At 45.9% G+C, this 18,920-nt stretch overlaps 1 protein-coding gene across 2 annotated transcripts in view; it reads left to right on the top strand.

Moving 5' to 3' along the window:
- LOC134147353 (uncharacterized) overlaps positions 1–18,920 on the top strand; it is a 160,167-nt gene that overhangs the window by 86,016 nt on the left and 55,231 nt on the right. The window lies entirely within an intron of this gene.

Raw genomic sequence — 18,920 nt, 5'->3', positions numbered from 1 at the left:
AATACAATTCCACAATTTAATTCCAGCTGCCCCTCAGGATCACCTTTCTAGGCCAGGCATTACTCACATTCACTTTTAGAAAAGTGAATTTTATTCCCAGTTTTTCTACCTTTGTCTTCAAGATCTTGAATCTGATTAGATGTTATTTAGGTATCTTACATATTATCCTTGTGTGAGAATTGGTGGCCTGTGATCAAGCCACCTTTTTAATTCTCTTTGATATGCTGAATTTAGTGAGCAAAGCAGGTTTTGCAGATGTGAAATCATTCTTGCAGCTGTTCTTTGAGCCTCTGAGTTTTTAAATATCTAGTCTTATCAAATATCTCATGAATGTGTATAAGTATCTGGAGGGAGGGTGTGAAGAGGGTGGGGCCAGACTCTACTCAGTGATGCCCAGCAATAGGACAAGAGGCAATGGGCACAAGCTGAAAATCAGGAAGTTCTGTCTGAATATGAGGAAAAACTACTTCACTGTGAGAGTGACTGAGCACTGGAACAGGTTGCCTAGAGAGGTTGTAGAGTCTCCATCCTTGGAGATGTTCAAAAGGCAGCTAGACATGGTCCTGGACAATGTGCTCTAGGTGACCTTGCTTGAGCAGGGAATTGGTCTTGATCTCCAGAAGTCCCTTCCAATCTCAACCATTCTGTGATTCTCTGTGTCTGCTTCCTAGAGGCTTTCTGTATCCTTGGCCCAACTGGCAGTATTTTTGCCTGCTGGACGTATCTCCCTGAAACATAGTAGGCACTGCAAATGCTGAGTGCAGAAGAGCCACAGATGAGTCTCTGTGCTAAGGATTCCTCCTTGTGCTGCCAGTATGCAGAGCTCCAGCATATAAAACATGAAAATAATTAAGTGGATTAATTAGTTAATGTTTGTACAGGTCTTGAAAAATACAAAGCACTAAATAAATTGCTAAGTACAGTAGATTAATTAGTTAATGTTTACACAATACTTTGTAAATATAAAGGCAGCACAGCAGTGCTAAGTGTTATTATTAATTGCTTTTTAGCTATTTGCAAGATTCATTACAGGCAGCAACACAACCAAGTATTTAGTTTTCCAGGTTTGCTGAATGCATACTGGCTCAAAAGCTCCACTGGAGTCAATGATATGCAGGTCACACTAAGGGTTTTGGGGAGCAGCAGTGGGATGTGACCTGACTCTTCTGTTTTCTGAGGACTTTTGCCTCCACCTCCGAGAAACTTGGGCCAGGGCTGCGGAGACGGTGAGTGACATACTCATGATCATGGAGCAAGTTAGAGACAGGACTGATTTTAGAGCTGAGGTGTCTGTGGTTTGAAACTGTGTGTCACCTGGCCTCACTTGGCCTTGCTGCTCTGTCACTCTAGATGGGTTGCTGGGGCTGGTCTCTCTTCAGATGACTGTCTACCGTTGTGGCATAATGTGTGGCAAGGAGCCCTGCCTGTTGCTGCTCTCCTGGTCCTAGTAAGCCAGTGCTGCTCTGCCTGAGGGTAGGCACCTTCCTCTCCTTCTCAACCCCCAGGAGCTAGGCACAACTACTAGTATCACTCTGGAAACTCTGGAAACAACTACTAACATCACCAGGAAACTGGTGATAGAAGATCCCTGAACAATCTCAGCTGGAAATTCTGGGGGAACAAAAGGACTTGCATTGTGTCAGTGTCTGTTACTGCTTCTCTGTTTCCTCCAGACTCATCTGGATAGTGCTTAGACTAATTTTCAGCGTAATGATACACTGGGATGAATGCATCCTAGTTTGGACATTCAGAGAGGATGTACTAGGGCCAGGCACAGGCCAGAGCAGAGTGACAGGAATGTAACAGCATGAGCCTTACAGCAGGCACAACTGGATTGCTGCACAGTGATCCCAGTGCTGCTTTCATGCTTGTTACTTGGAAGGCAACATGAGTTCTTTCTTTTGGGCTCCAGGAAGCTCTCTTTGGCTTGTATTCTGGAGTGGTTTGTGTATCCAGTTTGGCTATTTGGGCATGGAAAACTTCCTGTTATTGCCTGATGCAGTCAGCTGTATAGTAATGTAAACACGGTTTATACTGGCAGAGCGCCCAACATGAAAACAGCAATTGCTGTCTCATTTGTCTTTTTAGCTGTCTGTGGCAGCTGTTAGGAAGGGCATACATGGATTCTGCACTTGTTTATCATTTAGATGCAGTATTTCCTGTGCAAATATGCATTATGTAAAACCTTTTAATACATGTATTTCCTATAACCAATGTAAATAGCCTGAAGAAGGCAGAAGCAACTCCTAGGAACTCTTATGACCTGTTTCTTTACCTACGGTTTACTGCAATAGGAAATCCATATCACCACCTGTGACTAATAAGTACTGCAAAGAATTAAGAGCTGCCTTTCATCTTTCCAGTTTTCTTTACCCTGTTTTGCCGATGGGGCTCAAACGCAATTCTGCAGTCCCTGTATTGTGCCTGGAATAATTTCTTCAGAGATTCTTGTTTTTCAAACAGCGAAGGAGGCAAATTATTAATCAGCCTTTCATTTTTTTTTAATTCCCCTGTCCTTCAAAAATGCCTGATACTTCCAGCAGGATCCCCCCGCCCCCCTTTAAAAAAAAAAAAAAAAAAGTCTGGCAGGCTTGCAAGTTTGCCTCACAACCACTTCTGACAAGAACATGGCAACCTTGGTGTACTCCTTCTCTGCAGAAAAGCAGGGAGATATGAAGCTAACTGTATTTATTAACAAGTGGAATCTTCTCTGGTCAGTACATTTATTTGGGTAAATAATGAGAGCAGGATTTCCCATGCTTGTTCAACAAGCTAATTCAATTTGAACTTTGTCTCCTAGGCATGTGCTTCTGTGCTGTTTATAATGATCTGGGTCAGTAAAAAGAAGTCACTCTTCTTCCAGCTTATAACTGGGACAGAGGTGGCATATTTGTTGATAGGGAGGGGGTGCATTTGTCACTGTATTGGATACCTGTTCACAAATGCTGCAAACCTGATGTTTTTCAACAGAAGCAATTGGAAGGGTGTTTGGTAATCACACTGCATCTTGAAGAGGCTGGAGTGGCAGGCAAGCCAGGAGGCTTGGTGGGTTGAGCCAGTGGCCGTGTAATCAAATGGCTTGGGAGATAAGACGCCAGGGTTATGTCATAGCACTGCCGTGCAGACTGCCATCGGGGTGTAGGAGCACAAAACCACAGAAGCAGAATCTAGGTGTGTATGAATGGCTCATCTGGAAAGCACAGGGGTGTGCTGGGTCCCAAGAAGATCCAAAGTCCCAACAGGTGAGTGGCAGCTCTGGGAGTTAGGCAGCCAGACAGGCTGCTGATAATATCATTGCCTTTGACACATACATTAGTGATTTGTTCATCTGTCATTAAGCTGTGCCTCTGCTATCTGCTGTCCCTTAGTACCAGGAGATGGGCTTCCCAGTGCTTTTCCCCCACCTGTGTTCATCTTGCTTTTCAGATTTTGAGAGTAAAAAATGTATGAGGAACAGGAGGCTTATGGAATGGGGATGTGGTGCTGCCCTGAAGGGCAGCCAGCACCTCACTTTTTTTTGCAGCTGATGGCCTGCCCTGCACTAGGGAATTGCGGTGATGTGCCCTGGGATCGTAACTGATAGGGTGCAAGAGCAGATGCCAGTGCTCTAGCTAGATACTCTGCCATGGCCATCAGCATGTCCTTCTCCTCCTCTGCTAAGCGGCCTGCACCTTCTTGCTCAGCTGAAGTCATTTCTGAACTTTTCTGATGCTGTTGTTCAGTAACTGGGAAATGAACAGAGACAAGGGGTCAGCGAGCTCTAGAGCATTGATCTTGCAAGGCCCTGATGAGCACTGCTGGGGTCTGCTGGAGAGAGCACCCTGTGCCTGTCAGCCCTTTCTGTGTCTCTCCAGGGATGCTTCTTAGCATGTGGTATCTCAGAGCTATGGAACATGGGTTTTGTGGGAATTGTGTCCAGTTCATGCCGCAGTCCATCCTCACTGTCCTGCGAGGAAGGCTGTGGCTTGTTGCAGCCATGAGCAGCCATCCTTGCCACTTGATGGTCTGCATTTGTCTATTGACTCTGTGCTTGCAGGACCATAATGTTTACTTTTCATCAGCACCTGCTGGAGGGCTTTGTAAAATAGCTAGGAGATGAAAGCATAGAATTTGCATATTAATCATGGCCTTGTTTATTCTAATTATTTATTCCTCAGATTCAACCATGCAAATGTGCAACAAGTCCAAAGCACTTCAGTGGGAAGGGACAAACAGTGACATGTGTGAGGAGGCAGAGAACAAGTATGTTGTCCAGCTGCAGTGTGGATGTTCTGTAATGCACAGTTGCCAGGCAAGAAGGGAATGGCTTTAAGGGGGGTCTTTATTAGAATACACAATGTAGTATCAAAGAAATGTTAGGGCTGCTCTATTCTGAGTCTCTGCTTAAGGCACTAAACCAGCCTGTCATTCAGCAGTCTGAGCACAAGCCAGCAGAACCAATGGCAGAGTCCTGGAAAGATTTATTTTTCCACACTTAATTGCCCTTTTTGCTTTGTAAACATAAAGGTTGAAGCTTAAACTCTGACAGCTCCAGTAGCCTAGCCTTTTTCTTATCTCCTTAAAAAGTGACATTCGGCTTGTTAGAAGATTTTTCTTTTACTTTAGTCCAAAATCTCACAAAATCTACACAACTTTTTTTTTTTTTTTTTTTTTTTTTTTTTTTTTTTTTTAAAGATCATTGAAGCATTTCAGTACTCTCTTTGGGAAAAACCCTTCAGTTCACAAAAAGACAAAAGTTGGAGCCTGAAGAGCAAAGACCTTTCCCCATAGCAATGCAGGATAAAAGTGCTTGGCCAAAAGAGGCCATACCATGTTTTCACTGGAAACAGATTAAAGCATGTATATCTGCCCCTATTATTATTCTAGAAAGAAATAAAAAGACCAAAGACATGAGAAAAAGAGAAGTGGACATTAAAAGCAAAACTGAAAGTATCACTGCAGTGTGAAACTTTCTGAGTTTAGTTCTTTTGAAATGGGCTCCCTGCACCTGGAAGACAGTGTTCCTTGTGGTGGTGGTGTTGCAGGCAGTGCTCCCCCAGAGATGTATATCCTCCTCTGTGAGCACTGTGATGGGAGCAGCTCTACCAGCTTGTCTGGGATCTGGGCTCTGAGCTACTGCCTGCCTGCAGGTGTTCGTGATTACAGAGATAACATCCACAGAGGTACATCCATGTCCTGGGTTGTTTCATCCACAAAAAAAGGTTTTGTGGAGCTACAGCTCTTGAAGCAAATTTTTCAGTTTTTGTGATGGGGCTGCCTGTTCCCTCTGTCTAGCATGTGAAGTGGGGCTGACACTTCACTGCTACCTTCTCCCCGGAGCACCATCCTGGCCTGGGCCTGGCTTCCGTCAGCCTGTGGGAGACAGGAGTAGGGACCAGCCCTTCCTCTGGCAGCTGGCTGGATCTGTCCCCTGCTCCTCCCTCTGTGCTGTGCAGACACTGTGCATGTCCTCCTCCTCCATGCGCTTGGCCTTGGCTGAACTTAGCTACCTTTGGCTTTCTGAGTCCTTTCAATTTGAGCAATAAGTGATGGAGTGTTAAGGTCAATGTTAAGTCTTGTATTTCAGACACTAAGCACAAATGCAGTGTGCAGGAGCAACATCTTTAGCAGGCTGTTATCTGGGCTAAGTGCAGAGGGTTATTCCCACCTGCTTTCCCTGATACCTTTCCCCATTTGCTGTGGATTCACATCAGATGTTCTGTGATCCTGGAATTAGCCCTTCATGTTAATCAAATTAAGTATGTTTTGCATTCTTACAAGGACAGGCTGTGACTAAAAGTAGGGCTTAATTTCCATGTTAGCAACATCGCAGTCATCTCATAATAGTCAAGACCAGTGTGGGGAATTCAGAAGCTTGCTGGCAGGATGCTGTAGGTGTGATCCAGCACCGATAATTTTATGGCATGTCTGTGTTGCTGCTGTGCTGTGTGCTGAAGATGACTGAAATGAAGCCTTTTTAGAAGCAATTGAGGCTTTTTACGTACAGAACAGAAATGCAGAGAAATCCTTGAAACACATTTTGAGCAAATCCTTTGATTCTAATTGCAAGTTTGGAATGACAATTGTGAGAGAGAAACTTCAGGAAAATCTGTGTCTGTCACAGATCCTTCATCTCCCCATCGTCATCAATAAGGAAGCAGCAATGATTGACAAATTCAAATTACCATTTACTGTGCAGAGCTGAATGTGGGGATGGCTATGCTGTGCAGTGCTTGGGGAATAGCTGTCACAGCTGTTACAGTGAATACGTCTCTGTTAAGCTTTTTGGCTTCTTTTATCTTCCAATTTGTCCAAAATTAAATGTTGGCATTATTTAGGTGGGGCTTTCACCAAGGTGTGGAGGGGGATCAGCTCTCCAGCAGATCATCCCCATCCATTGGTACTGAAGTCTTGTGCCCACATGATTTTTGTGACAATTACATATTTCTTCCTCTTCTTCCCCTGCCCATGGTCTGGTCGGTGGGCTGAACATGTTCCAGAAGTCCTGCCCTCTTCTCGTGGCAGATAGTGACTGCTTGCCTCAGTTCACAGGGGATGTCAGTGGTGTGTTACTGTTTCTACAGATCTATTATCTGCTTCTGCATGTGCTTTGTTCAGGGATGAGTCCGGTGTTCTTCACTTTCATTGTTCCAGGCTACGGAGTGGTTTCATCCATGCAGAATCTTCTGGTGTTTCTTCATACAGTCATGTACTGCTGATTTAGGGGTACAGAGTGTGAGTAAGTGTGTGCTTCCTTGTGATTATTATTTAGCTGGAATTTCAGACAGGTTGATGAGAATGGGACTGTCTCTTACTGCTAGCCAGTGTAAAATTTGGCATCTCCTTTGGTTCAAATTGATTAACGATATTTATCTTCTTCCAGAGCTTTGTTATCTTGAGCATCTGTTTACTCGCCAGCCATTATTGATATAGATGTTGGGATTGAACCCAGATCAGTTATCTCTAAGTAAAGATTTAACTCCGTAATAAATTTGTCACATGCTTATTGAGCTCAATAATGAATAGCAAGCAGCAAAGCATTGCTAGTAGTTACTGTGATATACCTCAAGAGGTGAAGCTGACCAGGAACCCAGCTTCAGTGACCATGAGCTGTCACTGTCCTTATTCACATTTTACAAACTTTCCAGTAGATTATGATTTTCTATCCAGTGCATATTTTAGTTGCTGTGCTTCATGGTTCACGTGTTCACTCAGTTCTTATCTCTAATATCAGCTTTGGTTTGGTTCATGCAAACATACTTGATGTTTCCTGGCCTACATGTTTTCCATACCATAGGTATATAGGTGCAACTAGAGGAATCTCATGTAGATCTTCCCTAGTTTTCACTGGACTACATGTCTCATCTCTGTAATTAGCATGGGTTCTGCTGCCTGCTCTTGTTGTATCTCTCTTTCCCCATCAGATAACTCATTCCTTTCTTGCAAGAAGCTCAGCTGATAAGCATCTTAGCTCTTCACCAGACAGTGTGCATGCTTGTTAGCTGCCAGCCAGCTGATTATGATTGGACTGTGGTTTCGATAGTTTCCTGAATTTCAGGCCTGAACAAATGACATGCTACTCCCAGTTCAGGCTTTGACTTTTATAATACTTCATGTGACTTGGCCAAATGGCAATTGTATAATTCATACATGTGAAGCTTCTCAAGAAGATCCTTACAAAGGAACTCTGAGGGCCCTGCAAAGCTAGCATCTACACCAGGTGTGTGCTGGGATTGGTGTCTTTGTTGGATACTGTCCCCCAAATTCTGTCCCCCATCTCATATGTCTGTTGCTGATATGCTGTCCATATCATACTTAGGCTCTGTATTTTAGAGAACGGTGTTATTTTTGGTAAGAAATGTTACTTTCTGATTTTATGTTACAGGATAAAAGCACACATACTATGCTTGCAGGATAAATGACCACAGGACCTTCATATGTACCAGACAGGGATTTTTTTTTTCTCACCATGACAAGAATCAGTTTTGTGTTTGCTACCAGTGCTGGACTGTGTTGGTATCTATCTGTGTGGATGTAGCAACGAACTAGAGTTGGTTAGAGACTATGAGTAAAAGGGCAAAGAAATGGGGAACCTAGCAGAAGCCTGAAAATGGCTTTACTCCCAGGGTTTCCAGATCTCTTTTTGCCTAGAAAGCTCTTGAATCCTACCCTATGAGGTAGGATTCTTTCCTATCTACTAGTGTCTGCAAGCAAGTGGGTCTGTAGGTACTATATAGGGTAACTCCACTGTCAAGGCTATCTGGAAAGAGGGTTTTCATCAGTGGTACAGAATCTAGTTGGAGGCCTGCAGCTAGTAGAGCTCCCCAGGGCTCAGTACTGGGGTCAGTCTTGTTCAATGTATTCATCAATAACCTGGATGAAGGGACAGAGTGCATCCTCAGCAAGTTTGCTGACAATACCAAACTGGGAGGATTGTCTGATACACCTGAGGGCTGTGCTGCCATTCAGAGACACCTGGACAAGCTAGGGAGCTAGGTGGAGAGGAACCTCCTGAGGTTCAACAAGGGCAAGGGCAGGGTCCTGCACCGGGGGAGGAATAACCCTAGGCACCAGTACAGGCTCTGGGATGACCTTCTGCAGAGCAGCTCTGCAGAGAAAGATCTGGGAGTGCTGGTGGATGACAAATTGACCATGAGCCAGCAATGTGCCCTTGTGGCCAAGAAGGCCAATGGTATCTTGGGCTGCATTGGGAAGACTGTTGCCAGCATGTTGAGGGAGGTGATCCTGCCCCTCTCCTCAGCCCTGGTGAGGCCTCATCTCGAGTACTGTGTCCAGTTCTGGGCTCCCCAGTACAAGAGAGACCTGGAGCTACTGGAGAGAGTCCAGCGTAGGGCTACAAAGATGATCAGAGGTCTGGAGCACCTGCCCTATGAGGAACGGCTGTGAGAGCTGGGCCTCTTTATCCTGGGGAAGAAAAAGGGGATCTTATCAATGTGTGTAAGAATATGAAGGGAGGGTGTCAAAGGGACGGGGACAAACTCTTTTCAGTTGTCCCGTGTGACAGGACAAGAGACAATGGGCAGAAACTGAAACACAGCAGGTTCCACCTGGATATGAGGAGGAATTTCTTCACTGTGAGAGTGTCAGAGCACTGGAAGAGCTTACCCACAGAGGTCGTGGAGTCTCCTTCTCTGGAGATACTCAAAACCCACCTGGATGTGAGCCTGTCTAACATGCTGTAGGTGACCCTGCTTGAGCAGGGAGGTTGGACTAGATGATCTCCAGAGGTCCCTTCCAACTTGAACCATTTTGTGATTCTGTGATTCTGTGTGTGAGGAGGGACAAAATACTGAGTTACTGGCCCAGACATTGGAAAGCCAGAGAATAATTATTGTGGGAACAGACATATTTGTCCTCTGGAGCATCCTGGGAAATGGGTGACATGTATGGCTGCCACAGACATTTGCCATTTGGGACACAGGGTGCCCAGCTGCCCTTTTACTCTTAAGATGATGTACCATGGGATGAGATGAGAAATTCAAGGGCACATGCCTTCATCTCTTCTAGAAGACATGATGGAGAGGACAGGTTTTTTCAGGCCTTCAGTGGGCTGTTTTTTAGCAGGACGAACAAAATTCCAACTGAGTGGCTTTCTTCACCGGGGCAAAAGGATAGTTGATTACAAGGGCACAAGGGCAAGAAACAGCCATTGTACTTGGAAGCACCTGAGCAATATTATCGGATTCCTTCCAGAGCAATATTATGGGATTCCTTCCATGTGTAGCTGCAGCTTGCTCCCTGCATGATGAGCACTGCTAAGGAGCTCAGGCTGAGCTGGCAAGCAGGGAAGAGCAGCGCTGCCCAGGTCAATCATTTACATTGGATTAGAAAGTGAAAGACTGGGCAACAACTACAACAATTCCTGTTCGAGGTACAAACATCTCATTTTTAAAAATACTGATCCCACTTCACAGGATATAACTGATTAATTACATTTTGGAATAAAAAATTGTTTCTCAGGCCTGAGCTCAGTTTGTATCTCCCCATCTGTGCTAGTGTGCTCCTGTCAGTAGCCTGTTTTTCAAGCCTCTTTCCCTCTGCCTGGACTGAGGGGAAATGTCCCTGTTGCTTCTGTCCTTACAGGAGTGAGGTTTACTATGGTGAGCTCTGTCTTCATATACTTCCTGAGTATGAAGTTTCTACATGAATCCTTTGCCTAATGTTCTTTATTGCCTAGCTCTGGTTGTTCAGAGAGCCACTTTCCTAGGAAACAGCAAGCACAGGAGCTCGAGTGGAATTAGGCCAGGTTTTGCGTCCCAGATCATATCTATTGCTCGTTTCTACTACTCAGGACCTATTGCTCTCTCAGAGGCAGTGCCTGGGGTAGTGTCTTTAACCTAGCTGGGGGGATCATCCTTGACCAGCATATTTCCATTGCTTCTCTCCCTGTCAACATGTTTCTTGGCCTCCTCAACACTGTCCAGCTGCTGCAGCTTGTGGGAAAATCTCACAGATTGTTAGAAGCCAGTTGGGGTCAGAGTCCTTCTGTCCCTGCCATCTGCGGTGCTTGCATCAGTGACAGGACTTCTCTGTGTCTGCTTGGCCAAGGATGCTGAGTTAGCCGGGAGGAGCTGATGGGCAGCAAAAGTGCCGGGAAAGGCTTTCTCCTTGCCAGTTTAGCAAATCTGGGAAACATGCTGACTGTTATGTGTAGGTCCTTGAAATGAGTGATCATTGAACTCAGCTGAAAGATAGCCACATCTCTCCAGCATCTAGTCCTGTATGAAAACAGCTCCTTCTTATAAAATAATAAGCTTTAACCTCTTCATTTATTGCATCACATGAGAAAACTGGCAGCCTGCTCACATGAGCCAATTTATTAACTGGAAACAAATTATTTTACTTGTAGCTGTTGAATACAAATAAGTCTGAGTTTCTCCTCAGGTACCACATGGCTACCTTGGTCCATTTGTCGTTGTGTCAGTGGCAGCATCACTCTGCCAGTAGGAGACCTCTTTGCTGATGGGTTCTGCCCAGACAGAAGTGGGCTGCTGAGCCCAGCCTAATCAGTACTCACACAAGAGAAAGAGCAGACACACTGGGAAACCCATCTCTGTGTGCTGAGTCTGCAGCAGTGTATTCCAGCCTGGAGAAACTCATTACTAGCACCTGCAATGATTTATTTCAAACTGTTTGCCCTGTGTGAATGGCAGAGAAGGGAAAGCCTTGGAGCAGGCAGCTTCCAAAGGGCAGTCATCAGCCATGCCCTGTGCCTAGTCCTGAAAGGCATGTCTGAAATGAAATAGCAACAGAAGAAAGTGATGGTCTTTCAGATGTGCTCTGGGTGCAACAAGGATTTCCCTAATTAAACACAGTTCTGATGAGGGCCATCTGTTCTAGTATTCCTGATCCAAGCAACAGCACTTCCACCCTTTCCTTGGGAGAAGTTTTCGCAGTCTGTGGCCACCGATTCCTCTTCCTGCTGCTCTCTCAGCCATGTCTCTCCTTGCCTTCCCCTTACCCCTGTAGGAGCCCTTCCCTGACATGGGGATCACAAGAGGAAGAAGGACTCTGCATGAGGTCTGGAAGCAGATGCAGAAAGTGTTCTTGCTATGGCACTGGGGTTGTGCTAGGTGCCTGTCCCAGACATCCAGGTCTGTCAGTGTCCGGGCTATTGGAGCCAGCTGCCTGCACAGTCAGAGAGGGGTCACTCAGGTCATTAATAGCTGGAGATTGTTTTTCTTTGACAGGGCAGATTTCTAAGCTAAGCATCTCCCTGGCCAGATACTCCCAGCCTTCTCCTGACCTGCTGCTCCCTATGTCCTTGCAGTGCCTACTAGTAGGGCCCCATATCCATCCTTGGAAGGCTTGGGCTGAATCAGGCCTGTGGTATAGACTCTGCAGGCTGCAGCAGAGGTGGGCTGTGAAAGGGCTGCTCACATCTCCTCTGATTCAGGCTGCCTGGTCGTAGCAGAGTTGTGAGCCCAGCTCTGCAGTTCTGCCAAGTGGAGGCCTATGGCACCAAGCTGGTGGCACAGTACTCACTGCAGCAGTGGGTGCAAATCCTCCCATCTTCAGGCCAGACTGCAGGTTGGCCAGGACAGGGGAGAAAGGGGTGTCTGTCAGGACAGTCTTCATTCTTGATGGGTCTGGATGAGACCCCTGGACTGCTTTCCTAAAGCTCTTCCACTAGCTCACCTGTTGGCAATTTTCTCAGGGTAGTGCCCTCTTAGCACAGCATTTCCAGCTGCTCCTAAGGCAGCTGTTTAGACACCTAGTCCGCTGTTATGTCCTTCTCCTGCATACAATTTCCTGAAGGTGGAGAAAGCAGTGTTTCCAAAACAAACCAGCACTTGCTCCTCATCTGCGCTGCCAAGGCAAAGGCACTGTGCCAGAACATCCTGGTGCCTTTCAGCAGAGGCTTTGTCGGGAGCCAGACAGACATGTTTTGGTTTTGAAATCTTGGGACAGGGCCAATCTGCTGACAGTTTGCTTCTTCACACCTCCCTCCAGGCTTAATGGTTTCTCCCAGACAGGAAAAATAATGAAAAGGATAATTCTTTAAAAACTGATTGTCTGAGGGTACAGATTGTCAAGCTTTATGCTGCTGGATAAATCAAACTAACTGTTGAAAGTTAATTTGTCTGACCATAAAGTGCATTCAATAAGTGTAAAACAAAACTAATTGGTTCCTTTCCATACAAATTTAATCATACTATAAAATGTGATCAATGCAAATAAAAAGCACTGAGTAGGTTAAGTGTCAAGAATCTATAAAGAAAAACATGGTTTATGTACAACCTGCAGGAACTGAAAACAGGATGAGTTTCTATCTCTGCACTAATCATTTCATGATTCAGACGCAGTATGAACTTACTGAGCGATGGTGTCTATGCTTTGTTTCTACTGCATGCTTTGTGTCAGAAATAACTTTTTCTCTCAATCTTTGTAGTTGTTTCTGCTGTTTTTCCACAGGCTGAAGCTGTTGGTGGAATAATACATGGCTCTTGTGGATACTATACCTAAGCACACAAACCTTCCCTCATTCCACTGTTGCCCAGCACAGCTTCCCAGGACTGGGTGGGCTGGGGATGAGGAGGGGGAGGGGCGAGTGAGGAAGAAGATAGTAGTGCCTGTCATGGCTGCCTCTGCTGGAAATACTATTTCCCTCCTTTCATGTCTTTTCCCAGACCCTCTCTGGCTGCAGCACATATTATGAACGAGGTGGTGTAGTTCTCTCCATTAGTTTGTCGCATATGCTGCTCAGATTCCATGTGCCTGGCTCGGTCTGTCCCTAGGGACTAGTCAGTGAAGGATTCCACCTGAAGAAGGTAGATCCCTGCTTTAGTCAAATGTCCTGGCTGTGATAGCCCTGGTGGGGGCACTGCTTCAGACCAGAAGGGCTCTTGATCTATAGCTGGAGTCTCAGCTCACAAATGTGAGGCTGGTGTCGTTCAAAGGTTTGAGAGAGGACTGCATGCTGAACGAAGTGCCCCTTTCTGACAGCAGAGAGGACAGGCAGAGCAGCATTGCTTGTCACCTGCCCAGGAGATGCTGGACACTGGTAGCATCATGCGCAGTGCCCCCTGGCCAGTGCAGAGAGGGGCTGGGGCTCCACAGCTGCCCTACTCCCAAGAGCAGCCACCTGCTGCTGATTTCTCTAGGATAACTGACTTCTTCACAGCCCTATCAGGCCCATTAGCAGGTTGAGACACAGCTGAGAGCTCCTCAGCTCCTTCCACACAGAGCAAAGCTTCACCTGAGAATGGAAAGGGACACTGTGCCATCTTCTGGGGCTTGCCTTGCTTGCATCATGCATCTTGATTCTCTTCAGCTGATGTGCAAATGCCAAGGCAACCACCTGGGTGAGGAGAGGGAAAAAGAAGGCTGCCAGGCAAGAGCTACAGCAGCCTGACTGGTTCAAGACAAATCAGATACAATCAGCTGAATTGAAATCTTTTAAATTAATCTGATGAAAGATCTGCTGTGAGAGGTTGACTTAGATTGTAGTTATGGTGATGGCTGGAGTGTGGTTGGAGTTGCTGCTCATGCAAAGAGCAACAAAGGCCCTCAGATGTGCAGGCTGATAAGAGTTAGCATCTTTTGTAAGCAAACAGCTCCTCAGTTTCCCCATGTGAATATGCAGCTCAGATGAGACATAGGGGATACCATGGAAGAAAGTACCTACAGCTCAGCAGAGAGGAGAGAAGGGGAGAGAGAGAAAGGAGCAGCATGAGACATCTTTGAAATTCAAAGATGCTGCTTCCAGCATGGGGAGGTTCTTTCTGTGAAAACTGTCAGAGCTGCATGAGAGAGACAAGTGCCAAGGCTGGAGGTAATGAGAGGAGGTGTTGCATTGCTGTTGCTAGCCAAGGTTACTCTATCAGGCTTTCTAGACTTTGGGGAATGTGCTCAGGAAGCCAGGAACTGCTGTCAGTCTGCACAGAGCCTCTGTCACCATTTTGGCCCTTGAAACAGGAGTGTTGGAATCCCCCTAGTTTAGGAAAATCAGGGTGATAAATGGGGCAAGCCCCAGCTTTGTGTAGATACTCCAGGGCAGGTGTGTGCTATCTGTGCATGGGGGAGGAGGCAGCCCTCTTCTTGGGAGGTTTTGTACCAGCATCCTTCCTCCTGCCCCACTGATGGGGCAGGATCCTTGGGGGTAGATGCTTGGCTCATAGCTCTGAAATCACTAGTGTGGCCTCCTCTTGGAGGGCTCTGAAATTCCATGAGGAATTGGAGATGGGAGGGCTGGTGTCAATGTGGAGATATAGAGCCCTGCCCTGAAAGAGCGACTGCCATCCTCCCTTGAGGGAGTAGAGGAGCTGTATGGTGCCACTTTCAGTATCGTGAGCCTGGAGGGGTAGCAGTTTCATCAGTTTGTCTGTCACTATCCTGAACATCACCTGCTGCCCCAGAATTTCTAGGAAAAATGCAGCTGAGTACCTCTGGCTATACCAAGGAACGTGACAAACTTTGGCTTCTTTCTCCCTCTTTCCCAAATTTTTAACTTAAATTCTAGTATCTCATAAAACGTTACATTCATATCGTACTTCCAATCTGCAGAGAGTTCTTTCCATGCAAAGGCCAGGATGCATACAAATTGCTGCTCTAAATCTCCAGCTACAATAAGGAAATTTCAGATGCCAACAGTTTATTTGATAAATACCTAATAAAGCTTAAATAATTATTTAATGCAGACAAATGATAAAAGGTAGTATCCATATGCTGCACTGTAATAAATTGCAACTTGTGACTGTCTGGGCGGCAGCAGCAGCTGCCCTAACAAAGGACTCTACTATGGCCTGGGAAGGAGGACACACACTGAGGAATTACTGCTGGGAGGCACTGCCAGGAGCTAGTGCATGTTTAGCCTCAGACTAATGAGGGATGAGAAGCCTCTGTGAGCCCAGTTAATACCGTGCTGATGAATTTGGTGGAGTAAATGAATGCTTCCTCCTGAAGCTTGCCCTACATGGGGTGTGGAGCTGAGTGCTGGTGCTGCAGGGCAAGTGTAGTGCAGCCCTGAGACAGCCTAGTGCAGCTGGGAGCCTGCTGGAGGCTGTGGAGAGAAGTGTGTTTCCAGGAGCAGCGTTCAGGTGGGAACGAAGACGAGAGGAGGAGGGATGGCATCCACACGGGCCTGTCTGTGATGCTCCTTTCCTTAGTTCTGTCCAGTCAGCTGCATCCCAGCACTTCTGTGCCTTGTGTAAATGTTTCTCTCCCTCCCAAGCAAAGCGATGTGGGGACTTAAAATGCACTACGTGACTTTGTGTGAATGTGGATCAGGAAGGCAAATGTTTGTCCCAGAGCACAGGTGCAGATGTTTGGTTGTTGCTGTCACTTGCAGGAAAGCATAAGGGTGTTATGGGGCAAGTGTCTCCCCATAAGCTGAACAGGGTGCTTGGTGCCAAAGGTGGTGCTCTGCCAGCAGCAAAGCATGTTGCCTTCTGGAGTTGCTGAGTGTGCCACATTCCAAGGCTAATTTCATGATTTTCATGACTGTAGCTCTCAGACTTCACCTTCTTCAATCTCCATGGTCAGTGATTGTTTATGGGTTTTTGCTTTGCTTTATATGCTCAGTGGTATTTCAGAAAGCATCCTGATACCCTCTGTGAGCACTCTGACAGATTACAAGAACTGCACGCGACTGAGCTCCTGTTGTTCTACTCTCTTGGCCTTAGAGAAGGCTGCAGATATACACCTTTACATAGCACAGCATAAACACAATGGCAGAGATGGAAGATAAGTGGCAATAAAAAGTAAAAGGTGAAGCGCTTGCCCTGTAAAATATATTAGGCAGTTTATAAATAAAGCTCTGTATTTTTAGGATATCTGTGGAGTTGTTCAGCCAGTAGCCCTTAAGGAGTCTGACCTTGAAGACAAGAAATATAGCTCTGAGCAGCTTTCAAAATGTTCTGGAAACAGAGAGACAGGACAAGCACTCTTGCTTAGTATTTCAGCAGTAAGTGAGCCTTGTTAGGCTGATGTGATTTGGGGAAGCAACTCAAACTCCAAGGCTCTCCTGAATATCAGATCAGCTCGCTGTGCAATCAGAGGAAGAAAACGTTGGGGTAACAATACCAAGTTTTTGGTGAGATTTCCCGGGATACTTAGCTCCTAAGGATCAGGACGTTTTCTAAAGGGTTGCTTTGTGTTCTGGTCCTAGGCAGACAAGCTTTGATAATGTGATACTGAATGAAACAGAAGCATGCAGTCTATATCCCGACATGTAACTAAGCTCTTGTGTTTTGCAAAGATTTGCTGTGTGATGTTGCCCATTTTGCCCTTTCCTAGTCCCTGCTGGCCCCAGAGTGTTGGACGGGTTTTGCAGGCTCTACAGAGAGGCTCGGGCCGTGAGCGTGTTCTGGAGTGGCCTCTTGCACTCACGCTAGCCCACTGAGCTGCACAAATCCTGCCGTGCAGATACGGGTAATGCAGGCAAGGTCTTTCTTATGCAGTAGTTCTGACAGAGCATCTTCCTGGGTGTGGGTTACCTGGGCTGAATTTTCTTCCCAGCCTGTATTTTTGGGGCATTGTGGAAAATACAGGGCCTGCAAATTCATATAAGGGTATTGAGTGAGTGAAGAGAGCTGTGAGGAAAGTCTAGGAATCTAAACCTTAATCTTCTAATTTTAAATTCATTCTTGGAGAAAACACAGATGATTTCCTGTGTTGAGAAATAACCAGTAAATTGATCCCTGCAAGTGCTGATGCTGGTAAGCTGGGATGTTGGACATGGAGCAGAATCTCCATGTTCTCCATCTCTGACAGAGAAGATGTAGACATACTGCTTTTACATCTGACCAAGGAGATGTAAATCAAACACACGTTTTGAAGCCTTTAAAATGTTTTGACATTTTCCAATCCATCAAGGTCTTTAATTGTATTTTAAGTCAGTTGTTCTCTATGTAAATACCAGTTAATGTTGAAATTGTTTATAGCCAAATTGTCTGTTTATGCAAATTGTGTTCCAAGATCACAGAGTTTCTATTGCGGAATAAAAATGTCTTTTTTATTTAATGCTAGAAATGTTTCATTTGGCTGCTGTGGCTTTTATAGACAATGTGGCTCTTCTGTGCTGTCAGACATGGTGGAAAGTGCCGGTCCCTCCTGGAGGGCTGGTAGAGCAGTGGGGAGGGGGACAGCCAGGCTCAGGATGTCCCAGCTGGTCCCACCACTCGTGCAGCAGAAGTCACTCCCTGCAGCTGTCTCCTGTGGTTGTGTGTAGCTGTATGGTTCTATGCCTGCTTTGCCCTGAGTGTTGGTACCTTCTGTGGGCCCTGGGAAATGGGGTGGCTCGCTCTGCTCGGCTCCAGGAAGCAGGTCAGAGGTGCTCAGCTTGCTGCAAACACCAGCTGGGCTTTCTCCTGCCTCCCTGCTCAGCTTGGGTTCAGACACGACCTCTCAGTGGCCTGGAGCAGAACTGTGCTCAGGTGCAGACTTGTGTGCTGGTTAATGGAGTTTTGTGGGGTTTTCTCTATCTGACTCATGCTTTAATTCAAGATTCTGGTGCAGAAGGCAATAGGCATTAAAAACTGCTCCTGCTGTGTGAAAAATGAAGAGAAATCAACATGTGGCTCCTGCTTATGTTGTGCCTAAGCAGTAATCAAGATCATCACCTGGAGATAAATCTTTCCCTGCTGTCATACAGAGGAGGAGGAGCAGTTACTGTAGGCTCTACCTCAAAGTTTTTAATCATTTGGGAACACATGCAAATTAACAATTCACTCATGATAACAATCGATAGCGCTGGAGTGTTTGCAAGCTGTGACTCAGATAGAAGTTTTATCTGCTACGTAGCCCAAGGACCAGAGCTCACATCAGATGCAGGTGTGCCCCTACAGACAGCAAGCAGAGTCCTTCACTGCATCTGGCGTCCCTGGAATGGGCCTCTGTGCCTCAGGACCATGCTCCCTTTCTCCTAGATTTTTCAATCAAATAGCACTGTCATTCTTGCCTTTTTGTTTGCCTAATGTCAGCGTTCCTTGGAGAATACCGTAGAGTAATAGCAAGCTGCACAGCCTGAACTTGGGCTCCCATATTATTTCTTCATTAATATTTGTTGTTCATAAATATATATCCACTCCTATTTATCACAAGAACACCAATTACATGCCATAAATTCTAACTATGGGAAATATTTCAGTCCAGTTTTATTAAGAAGTGATTTTTAAAAATGTTTCTGAGGCTTTTAGCCAGTTATGTGCTACTAAATATTTAAATCTGTATCTCTTGCTGCTTGCTGAATTACACCGAGGGAATATTTAATGCTCCTGTTCCTCCAGCATAAATCTGTGCAAGATTGACTAGAAGAAAAATGCAGTCATGAACAGTCCACATAAGTGCTCACACCCTGCATACCTGTGGCTGTCCGAGCTGGAGACAGGTGAATGACCCAGCAGCCCACTTTTGATGATGGATTTCTGCAACATTTACTCTTCCATCGTGGGCTTGGTACTGGTGTTTGCGAGTGCAGT

This window comes from Rhea pennata, chromosome 15 (assembly GCF_028389875.1).
Source record: "Rhea pennata isolate bPtePen1 chromosome 15, bPtePen1.pri, whole genome shotgun sequence".
NCBI classification, from domain to species: Eukaryota; Metazoa; Chordata; class Aves; order Rheiformes; family Rheidae; genus Rhea; species Rhea pennata.
The sequence above is the reverse complement of the archived record's forward strand: the minus strand, read 5'-3'. Positions and strand labels throughout refer to the sequence as shown.